Here is a 12,505-nt window from a genome sequence, read left to right as displayed (position 1 = left end):
AATCTATTTGCTGATAATCACGTGTGTCCTCCTAACAGTCCTGATTATTCCATGATAAACAATCTTACTTCCTCAGAAATACTTCAACTTGAAAAGGAAGTCTTAATTAAAAGGATTGAAATCTGGAATGCCAACTGTATAACTTAAAATTGGAGATGAACAATCGTGAGTCTTACAAGACGACCTTGTATGTAAGACCCCAGTGTTTTTAGCATGGCGCATGCTAAAAGATGCGTCATGGCTTGAGATTTCGTGGTAAGAAGCATATTGGCTTAAGCCAATATTGCGCCAAAATGGCGCATTGTGTTTGGCATTTGGCCAAGGGCCAAATCTTGCATCAAATGATGCACTAGGCCAGTTGGATAGATGGCATTGAGCTTGCAGCGTAATCATTGCGCATTATGAAGGTTATTGGCTTAGAGCCAATGTTGCACAAACATTGTGCATCAGGCCAGAGAGGGATGGCCAAACGAGTGTCGCACGATCATTGCACGCGATCATTGCACGCAATCATTGCGATGAACGATGAAGCAGGCATGTCATTTTGGTCCCATTTCCATACTTGTAGAAATTCCATTGAGACATATATAGGAGGGGTAGTTGGTTGAAGGTGCATATGCGGACTATGTACCAAGTAAGCTTCATAGCTTAGCCGGAAGAGTATAAATGATGCCTAAGGCTCATTTATAGTTGTGTATCCTTTCGAAGAGGGCATTTGATGCTTAGTAATCACTATGCCATATCGCGGACCCGATGATGCATAATCATTGTGTATCTTGACGGAATGGCCTATATGGACCATGCCATTACCATTATTGTTAGGCCACGGCCTTGCAATCGAGTTGGTTTAAGTTTCTGTCCCTTCGAGGATGAAATACGGTCCGTGCTTGATCCCTTTAGAGTGGGGAAGGGTACGTAGGTAGCCGCAATGAGTTGCAGTATTGTCGGTCCAACATTTTGTCGCTCATATCATCTAATTGTGATATGATTGCGACATTCTAGCCTCTCATATCATCTTGCTCGGTAGATCGACGCAATAGATGATTGTGGCCAAACTTTATGAGGCAAGTTGCATTTCATTCACTGGATGTCCATACTTCCTATCAAGGCGTTCGGCATAGGATAAAAACCCGATTGTCGTAATTTAGCTTAAGAGGAGTCCATTTTAATGGGAAACGACCCAAAGATCAAGACATGTTGATCTATAGATCCACATGGTCACCAGAATTTAGCCATATTCCATCGGTTAGGGCCTCAAAAGGCCGTTTTTGTCGTTTTAGGAAAGTTTTTGTTTTCTTAATAAACCCTTCGCGGAACAAGGGTAAGTTGGAACGGTGTGGAAGCTAAGTTAGCTGCATCATGCTCCACGAGCATGCTTGCAAGGGAAAATGGACGTGCATTTTCCTAGCTTTAAGGCCCGGATCGTAGCTTCATCATGGCGCACCGGGGAAGTTACGGCCTGCGGGGCAACGCGCCAAAGGCGTAATTTTCCGGTCCGTCACATTGTACAACCAACAAATTTCTCCTGTTTCTATATGATTCTTAAGTCACCTTGACAACAAGAATGATACAGAAGATCACAAGAATTTATCTATTCTCAATATTTCGTCATGTGATCATCAGGATCATCCTAAAACCTGTGACACCTTGAAACAGGAAAAGTACTCCTCTGTCAAACGTCGTTTGCAGAAGAAGAAAAAGAAATCTCATACAAGACCCTCATCTTTTGTAAAAGAGATTTCAAAAAGAATGCATAGTTTACGAAAATCAACAATCAAGGTATTCAAATCTGTGCTAAAAGAAAGAAATAATGAAGTACATAACTCTTCTTTCTTAAAAACAAGACAGAAACAAAGTATATCAAATACTTCATCCCCTCGAAAGAAGTTACCCAGTCCTGCAGAGGATTGGGACAATTACAGTTTAATGATTCTTGTCAATCCCTCTTAGACAAAAATCATGATCTTCAATAAGGTTGTGATAAGTTTTGTATGTTATTGTTTTAGCCTAGAACTATTTTGTTTTCAAACGGATTTTCTTCTTAAGACTCGTTCTGAGGATAATCTTTTAGGGTTTTGGTCAAAGGTTATTTTGGATATTTATCCCTTATCCTCAGTTCCTCTTTAAATGAAGTTTTTCTCTTTTGCATAAACATTTCATCTATCTCTTCCATCATGTCCTCTTCAAGTCTTTCAAGCAAGGAAAGTGATGTTTGGACTGTTCTCTTTCCTTCTAAGGAGATACGATTTGATTCTTCTGATAATGCGATGAGCCTTGATCTTCACGGCTCTTTTCTGGACGGGAACGTCTCTGTTTCTCATTTTGATAAGCTCTCCTTAACCATGAATCTCATTTTGGAACAAGTTCGTGCCCTAAAAAGTGAACTTGAAACTTCTTCCAAGAAACTTGAAGATAAGATGGATCATCTGGATTCAAGAATTGATCTGATCGAAGATGAGCTTGATGAATACAGAGAATATGAGAAGAGTATTCAAAGTAAGTGAAATATTTTATAGGAGTTTATTTGTCTAGTAAATCTTCTATTTTCTTGTTTTTATTAGAAGAATAACTAGAGTTTGGAATAGACATTATCGTGATTACACATAGCTATGTCCAACGTTTTCATCTTCATGTTTTTATATTTATTGGTTTAAATTCTAAATTTGTTTGGAAGATGAATTTTGCATTATTAATATTTATGGTTTTATATACTGCAATATTGTTATGGGATTTATGTGTTTACGTCCGTGAACTATGACTATCCCATACCTTGTCAAAAGTAAAGTCTTTCGTATGTCGATATGCATGTGTTGATAAAAGAATGAATAGACTTTTGAAAAATACAAAAGTTAAGCCTATTATGTCAATTATTGATGGAAGATAGGTTAAAATCTTTTGTTTTCAAGGATTATGTCTATTGAATGTCGTTATGTGAATATTAATGGAAAATAGAATGAATCCTTGTGTATTCCGCAATAATTGATCTTCCCTGATCCATATTTTATGAATTACTTTGAGGCTCTATAAAGTGTCTTATGTTGAGCATTGAACGACCAAGTTGATTATTTATATGATTAGCTATGTTGTTGTTCTGTAAGGTACTTTATGTCGAGCATATTCAACTAAATTAATCATCTTGTTTGGTTATTTAGTTGTTACTCCGTAAGTTTTCTTATGTCGAGCAAGACCAATTAAATTGATTACTTTTGTGATTAGTTTGATTGTGTATTTCGATTAGATCAATTACGGGTTCTCTTGTGATTAATCTAATTGCCATAAGTTCAATTATGTTGAGCATTTTTCGATTAAATTAATCATGGGTTTATCTTGTGGTTAGTTTAATTGAATATTTTGGATTCAAATTAATACTTGTATGTGATTTGTTATGTCCAAATAAATTCTTCTTTTCCTTCGAAATTAAGGTCGATCTTGTTGTTCTCTCGGGAATGACATTTTATGGGGGAGAGTTCTTTTGAACTTGTGCTTAATTGCCAAATCTTCGTGGGGAGTGCGGCTGTGGAATATTTTAGGGGTTATCTTGTATCTTTACAAACTCCCTGATGAATGCATTTAGCTTCGGCTTTATGATTGCATCTAAATAAGATGATATACTTTTGCTTTCTTTTGTTCAAGAAATGTCTCTTTCGGAAATTTCACTAGGATCTCGTTCTTGTACCTTTTGCCATTTTTATTGACAAAAAGGGGGAGAATTAATATGTAGTTCACACTACAAATACATATGGTTTTCGGATCATTATGTAAGGGGGAGTGGTTTTCATGTGAGATGGAGTATTGACTAAGGGGGAGTGATACATATCACCATAGTATTGTTGTTGAAGTTGTGATACAATTGGACTTTGACGTTGTGTAATGATACTATGACACCGTATAACAATGATTGAAGACTATTGTTTTCTTGTTGTTATAGCTACGGATTTTCAATAACGATGATACTAAACTTACAACCTTTGGGATCATTGGAGTACTTGGAAGTGACGAAGATTTCGAGTAATGTTGAAGATTAGACATGTGGAATAGGAGCTACAAAAGTGAATTTATTTATTTTTTGTATTCCATATGTATTAATAGTTTTGTCACTAAAATTGACAAAGGGGGAGATTGTTAGAGCATTGCTTGGCCGAACTCGCATGCGTTGCTATCTCAAGCATGTTTGTCAATGTTAGTGATCAAAACTATAAGTCTTGATTTCTAGCCTATATAGCTAAAGATCTCGGACTAGGATAGAAAGTGTAGTTGAGCTCAAGACTCCTTGGCAATCATCATACAAGACGAAGGACTACTCAAGGAACTGGTGGATCTTCATCGACTAAAAGGTATGTGGAGACTTGAACTTATCTTTCACTCAAAAGTATATCTACTCTATCTCCTATTCTTGAGATAGAAGTTGTTTTGATATATAGACTTTCATTATACACATTTGCTATTTCGATTCGAGTGTCACTCGCCTATCTATTTCTCGAAATATGTGTTGGTAAGCTTTCGCTTTAGACAAATTCATCTTTACCTAGTGACGATTGTCATGTTATGTTTCAATCACTTTGGAAATTGCTCTGACGAAAAATGGTATGTGAATAACGCTGTATAACGTCCTCTGAGAATGTTTCAATGATTGAAATGAGAGTTTAGATTACATAACCATTGGTAGAATATAAGCATTGTTGTGCAAACACATATATGTATAAGTCCTTACTCCTTGAACCAAAGCTTGCAAACTTTGTTTATCAAGAGAAACAAAATGTGGCGTAAGACAAGTCCGCGAACTCAGTCCGCAAACTGGCGGAAGTTCTCGACCCGAGAATTTCTGCTGGAGTTTGTGAACTCCTTCCGTGAGCTTAAGTCCGCGAACCCAGTCCGCGAACTTGAGCACGTTATATCTAGAATCAGTTGTTCTTGAACTCATGTTTATATAAACTAAGGAATGGTTTTGCAAACCGTGGTTATAAAGTTCATGAACCGATTCGAGTGAATCAAACCGTTTTTGCTTCGATTGTGTCTTGTGTAGTTACATAAGATCTAAGCAATTGAACAACTCTCTAACTAGTTCATTTGAGTCATTTGAACTAGTTATGGTGAACAAAAATATGGTGGATATGAAAATGATCATATGGCTAACCATTTGGTTAACTATTGTTGAACCAACAAATGTTAATGTTTGGGAACGACTACATAAACCCAAAATTGGACATTTCATTTGTGTGTAACAAGCTAAGTTTTCGATCCAACGGTTGAGAAATATTAGCTTGAATCAAATCAGGTTTTCATCTAACGGTGAATATTGAATGCTTTGTTACCAAGCTAACATTGATTGCAAACCCTGATTTGAAAGACTATATAAAGGAGAACTCTAACAACTGGGAAACCTAATCCCCACACCTTACGTGTGATACTAGTTGCACAGCTAGAGTCGATTCTCCTTTAACCTTTGGTTTCCTCTTCTAAAACCAAGTTAACGACTTAAAGACTTCATTGGGATTGTGAAGCCAGGCTGATACTACTTTTCTTATAGTTATGTGATATGATCTTGCATCTTCTATTGTTACGAGTACAATTGTAATAATTGGCTCGAGATTTATATCTCTGATAGGCAAGATAGAAAAGTAATCACAAACACTTTTTTTCATAGTTTGTCCACAATATCTTTTTTCGCTGCGTCCATTAGGATTATTGTGAGGTGATTGATCATACTAGGCTGTTCTTCGGGAATATAAGTCCGGTTTATCACTTGGTTCATGTTCACCTTGATTTATCAAAATATGGAACAAAACTCGTAGGTATATTCGTGGGGGGCGGATTTATCTATTACCGTAGACTTTTCTGTGTGATACAGATTTGTTTATTAAAGTCTTCAACTTTGGGTCGTAGCAACTCTTAGTTGTGGGTGAGATCATCTAAAGGAATCAAGTACATAGCATCTTGGTGGGATCAGAGACGTAGGAGCATAACTGTACCTTGGATCAATGTGAGATTGATTGGGGTTCAACTACAGCCAGACCGAAGTTAGTTTGGAGTAGGCTAGTGTCTGTAGCGGCTTAATACAGTGTGTGTTCAATCTGGACTAGGTACCGGGGTTTTTCTGCATTTGCGGTTTCCTCGTTAACAAAATTCTGGTGTCTGTGTTATTTCTACTCCGCATTATACTTGTTTATATAATTGAAATATCACAGGTTATGCGTTGTTCAATCAATTAGAATATCCGACCTTTTGGTTGTTGATTTAAATTGATTGACACTTGGATATTGGTCTTTGGTACCATCCAAGTTATCTCTCTTTGATAAAGACTTGCAGATTTTTATTTGCTTGAGTATATATCAAATCGAGAGATTGAGATATAAACTCTTGATATACCTTTTATATAGATTGAGTCTGACTGTCTAGTTGATTCTCTAGAAAGTATATTGGAGTTTGTCCATACAGATTGCTAAGCGAAATATTGGGTGTGGTTGTTGTACCCCCACTTTTTCAAAGCATGTTATCAATATTGGTTATCTTGGTTGGTATAAGATTGATAAGGTCAGTGGAAGGGATAGTCTCAGCAGTTTCCATTTGGGAGAAATGATTTGTGAAGCAGCGCTTGACTTCTCCATAGTATGTGATCTATTGGCCCTTCTCATCTTGGATTGTCTCAATCTTGTTTCTTCTTGTTCTGCACTTGGTTGCTCTGTGGAAGTAGCTAGTATTTTGATCTCCCAATTTTATAAACTGATCTCTGCTCTTGGTTTTCCAGAACTTCTCGTCAATATCAAACCAATTCTTGAGTTGTTTCCTAGCATTTTCTAATGCCTGGCCTCTATCATCTCTGAAGTAGTTTATATGTAACCAATTTAAGTATTGCTTGCTTTCCTCTATATTAGTTTTGATGTTGCCATACACTTCCTTGTTCCAAACACTGATTTGCAGCTTAATATCTTTCATTTTTCTAGCAATGATGAAAGCACTTGAGCCAGATAAAGATTTTTTGTCTACAATGATTTTCCTGCAATCCTCATGATCTAACCAAGGACCAAAAAACTTGAAACGTATTTTGCCATTTTTCCAATTGGGGTTAGAATTGAGCAATATGGGATGGTGATCAGATCCAATAGCAAGCATGTTAGAAATAGTGGTGTTTGGGTAGATGGCTAGCCATTCATCATTAGCTAGGCCTCTATCCAACCTTTGCTTAGTTAAAGCATGGACCTTTCTCTTGTTAGACCAAGTAAAAGGACAACCAGTGAAGCCTAAATCAATCAAATCAAGATCAAGAATCTTATCTTTGAAGATGTCAGCTTCATTCTTATCCATAGGATGGGTACTGAATTTTTCAGTATTATGCAGAATAAAGTTGAAGTCCCCTAGAATCAACCAAGGAAGGTTGTAGGAGGCAGCAGTATTAGATAGAATATTCCAGGATAATAGCTTAGAATGAGTGTCATAAGGGTTTCCATGATAGCCTGTAAAGAGCCAAGGGAGTCTATTGACAGTTGTGATGAGTGCATTGATATGGTTTAAAGAGTAATCCTTAATTTCTAAAGTTATACTTTTTTTCCATATCAAAGCCAATCCACCAGCAGTGCCACTTGCCCCTCCATGATTTATAGACCAAAATTTTTTGACCCCTAAATCAAGCATAGATTTAGCAAATTTTTCATGATTTTGCTTGGTTTCAGATAAGAAGACTATATCAGAATTTAACTTATTAAGCATGTCATTCAGATATTTCTTGGCATCCCTAGTTCCCAGACCTTGGAAATTCCAGGCCAGGGAAGTAAAGAATCGCCAGAAGTAGGACACAAGAGGATATTTTTGAAAAAGCGGGGGTCTAACAACACTACCCAATATTTCGCTTAGAAATCTGTATGGACTAACTCCGAAATACTTTGCTAGAGAATCAACTAGACAGTCAGACTCAATCTAGATAAAAGTATCTCAAGGAGTTAATATCTCTCTCTTGATTTTATTTTTACTCAAGCTAAAAACAATAGCGAGTCTTTATCAAATACAAGGAATACTTGGACGGTACCAATGACCAATGTCCAAGGATCAATCAATATCAATCAACAACCAAAGGTTGGATTTCCAGTTGATGATCACGAACGCACAACCTGTATTATTTATATAAAATATAATGCGGAAAAGAAATAACACAGACACCGGAAATTTTGTTAACGAGGAAACCGCAAATGCAGAAAAACCCCGGGATCTATTCCAGATTGAATACACATTGTATTAAGCCGCTACAAACACTAGCCTACTGCAAAATAACTTCGGACTGGACTATAGTTGAACCCCAATCAGTCTCCCACCGATCCAAGGTACAGTTGTACTCCTACGCCTCTGATCCCAGCAGGATAATGCATACTTGATTCCCTTAGCTGATCCCACCCACAACCAAGAGTTGCTGCAACCCAAAATCACAGACTTGATAATAAACAGATCTGTCTCACACAGAAAAGTCTATCAAAGGATAAATATTTCTCCCACAGATAATCCCTAGGTTTTGTTCCGTCTTTTGATATAAAATCAAGGTGAAACATGAACCAATTGATAATCCAGTCTTATATTCCCGAAGAACAACCTAGATTAATCAATCACCTCTCTACAATCCTTCCTGAATACACAAGTGGATTGTCGAGGAATCACAAACAATGAGACGAAGATGTTTGTGACTTATTTATCTTTCCTATCGGAGAACTCTCACGATATCAAGTCAATCAATCGATTGTACTCGTACGATAGAAGATGCAACATCAGATCACACAACTATGATAAAGTAGTATCGTTCTGGCTTCACAATCCCAATGAAGTCTTTAAGTCGTTAACCTGATTTAGATGTCTCCTTTATATAGCCTTCAAATCAGGGTTTTGCATTAGTTAAAAATCAATCCTTATTCACCGTTAGATGAAAACCTGATTTAGATTCAAGCTAATATTTCTCAACCGTTAGATCGAAAACTTAGCTTGTCACACACACTTGGGTAGACGTTTACTGGGTTCGTGAAAACCATGCCCAAACATGTACGTGTATGTTGGTTCAACATAGTAACCCAAAAGGTTAACCATATGAGCATTTCACATTAACCTTGTTCTTCTTCACCATAACTAGTTCAATTGACTCAAATGAACTAGTTAAAGAGTTGTTCAATTGCTATGAGATCTTATGTAACTACACAAGACACAATTGAAACAAAGATGATTCAATTCGATTGAATCGGCTCATGAACATTATAGCCACGGTTTGCATAAAGCATTCCTTAGTAATTTAATGTTTCATGTTCAGAGCACATATTTAGATCATAACCTCTTAAGTTCACAAACAAGTTCGCGGAATTAAGTTAATCGGTTGAGTTTTCCAAACTCAGCAGAAATTCTCGGAACGAGAACTTCCGCCAGTTCGCGGACTTAGTACACAAACGAGTTTTGGAAAATCCAGCAGAAATTCTCGGTCGAGAACTTCCGACAGTTCACGGACTGGGTTCGCGGACTTGGCAAGCCAATTCCACAATCCTCCCGATTTCTCTTGATCAACAAAGTTCGAAAACTTTGGTTCTAGGAATACATGGTTATGTAATCTAAACTCTCATTTCAATCATTGAGACATTCTCAGAGGACGCTATGAAGCCGTTGTTCACAGACCGATTCACGTCAGAGCAATTCTCAAAGTGATTGAAACTTTTCATGACTTTCTTCACTAGGTGAAGATAAACTTGATCAAAGCCAAACGCTTTACCAGCACACGATTTCAAGATAAAAGATAAGCAATGAATGCTCAGCTCGAAATGTCAAATGTGTATGATCTAGTCTATATAGCATACGACTTTTGTCTCATAAGAAGTAGGAGATAGAAAAGATAGACTTTTGAGTGATATATAAGTTCAAGTCTCCACATACCTTTTTGTTGATGAAGTTCCACGGTTCCTTGTATAGATCTTCGTCGTTGTATGATGAATCGCCATGAAGTCCTTGAGCTCAACTACACTTTTCTATCCTAGTCCGAGACTTGGCTATGTAGGCTAGAAATCAAGACTTATAGTTTTGATCACTAACATTGACAAACATGCTTGAGATAGCAACGCATGTGGTGTGACAAGCAAAGACACACAAAAGCTTGCAAGTATACAAGGTCAAGATTTATAATATAGTGATGAGTGGGGGTTTGTCCACAGGGAGAGGAGCATACAAGAAGTCTTCCTAGCTAAGTTCACAGTGAGCTAATGGCAGTGACTATAGTGACAGTGACAAGTTTCTAGAGTAGAAGTGAAACAAAGGCAGCAGCCTAAGGCAAGGGTATTGAGTAATAGTGACTGACAAAGAGCAAAATGCAGAATTGTGTGAAGTAACTAAGGCAATTGAATCCACCTTGTGCCCTAATCAAGCAATGCAATCTAGGTTTAGTTGGATTTCCTATGCATACATCTAGAATGAGATGAAAATCAGCTTGCTCACTGATATGCCCCTAGAATTGATTGTCTTTTGACAGCACAATCAATCACAGGCATGCCAGAGCACTGAGTACTTCTCATTGCTCAAGCAAACAGGCAATAAGAATACTATCCTAACCATGCATCATCCAACAGTGCACTAGGCTTCATCAGAGCCCTAGTTGCAGTGAATTAGCTCATGCTAGACATGAGTATAACCAAAGCATTCATCCAACAGACTAAATTCAAATGCAACATACATACAAGAAACACACATTCAACTGTTGCTAAACAGAAATTGGGAAATTGAGAATTGATTCAATAAATTGTTCACTGGCTAGCCCAGAGATAGTTTATAACACAACCCAACAGTACATATTTATACCCACAGATTAAAATTAGGGTTCTTCCCCCTTTTCCCAAAAATCAGAAATTAGGGTTACCTAATTTGTTGAAAATTAAGCCTTGAAATCGAGCACCCATGCTTTGAATCGTCCTTATGCTCCCTCCTGAATCTTCTGCTACCATTAATTTCCCTAAATCGAGATGTTTTATCAACCTCACCTAGGACAGTTGGTGAGAGAGGATAAAACAGCTAGGTTTAGGGGGATTGTTTGGGGGTTTGTTCTGTCGGGTGATGGTGGAGGTTATGGTGATGGTTGAATGATTTGGGGAAAGGATGGTGGAGTGATTTGGGGGAGAAGATGGTGGAGTGATTTGGGGGAAGGGTCACTGTTGCAGGAGAGGGGAAGAAGAAGAAAGAAAGAGGAGAAGAATGGGTCGATAGTTTAGGGTATAGGTATAGGTTGCTAGGGTGTTGAGCAGGTGTAGAGGATTTTGATGTTTCGCGAAGCTGGACCGATGGATGGGAAGATGGCAGAACAATCTGACGGCGAGATGGAGTGAAGCTTGTAGCGACCGCTGGATTATATAATACAACAAAATCAACGACGCCAGATGGAGTTAGGTGTTGTAGTGTTAGGCGGAGATATCAAACTTCGATGTACAGCAAGGGAGCGACCGTCGGATGCTTCTGAGAACTGATCTGACGGCTGAAGACGCAAGCGGGTATGGATTTGGGTTTGGGAAATGAGTTTGGGCTTGGAAAACCTTGATCCCACTTCTTCTTTAAGAACAACTTTCTTCTTCTTGAGCCCATTTCCAGCTTTTTGGACGTGCGCTCCATTCTTTGCGGCCTCCTTGCGTAATTCTCCCGGCTTTTCACACTTTTCTGCTCTTTTTGCTCCGCAATCATCCAACTTTATTTATTACCTAAAAATGCAAAATTAAGTAAGAAAAATATTTATTCTTGAAAACAATGAAAATACAGAATATGGGATAAAATGTAGAATTAATGCACAAAAGATGAGTTAAATGCCAACAAAAAGGGATAAATATATACATTATTTGGCACTCATCAAATACCCCCAAACCTGAATTTTACTTGTCCTCAAGTAAAACAAAACTAAGGAAATCCTAACTATACCACTGTCGCTGGTCTCTCGAATGCATTTAGCGTATGCACTAAGCCTTTTAAACCACTAAGTGTCCCTAGTGGACGAGTTGAAGTCTCGTGAAGGTTTGCTTAGAACGTACCTACAAAGTTCTAGGTCAAAATATAAGCTCAGATTCCATCAAATGTGACATGTGCAAAACAGTTTAAGCTCACAGCAAAATGGAGATGTCAATCTAGCTATCGAAGGCACAATCCTAGCACTGATAACAAAAAAAGACATGTGATAAGAGTGTAAAGTGTATCTACACATGTGTAAAGAAAGATCTGAAGTTATGACTACTAATCACCAAGAGATAGTTTCTCAGGCTAAGAACTGAGGTCGAAATCTAGCTAGCTGTCCGGACTTTACGAGAATTGTGAATGAGTTGGAGGTATTTCACAATTACTCGCGTTGTACATCAATGGCATACACCCTCCTTGCTTATTACAAAAAACACAAAATGACTCTTTACATGACTCTTATTTACATTGACTATTCTCTTTTTTTTTTGGAACAAGAGATGATGGAATTGATAAATACTTGATTTTTTATTTTTTTTTTTTTTTTTTTTTTTTTTTTTTTTTTTTTTTT

Source organism: Papaver somniferum, chromosome 3 (assembly GCF_003573695.1).
Source record: "Papaver somniferum cultivar HN1 chromosome 3, ASM357369v1, whole genome shotgun sequence".
Lineage (NCBI taxonomy): Eukaryota > Viridiplantae > Streptophyta > Magnoliopsida > Ranunculales > Papaveraceae > Papaver > Papaver somniferum.
The sequence above is the reverse complement of the archived record's forward strand: the minus strand, read 5'-3'. Positions refer to the sequence as shown.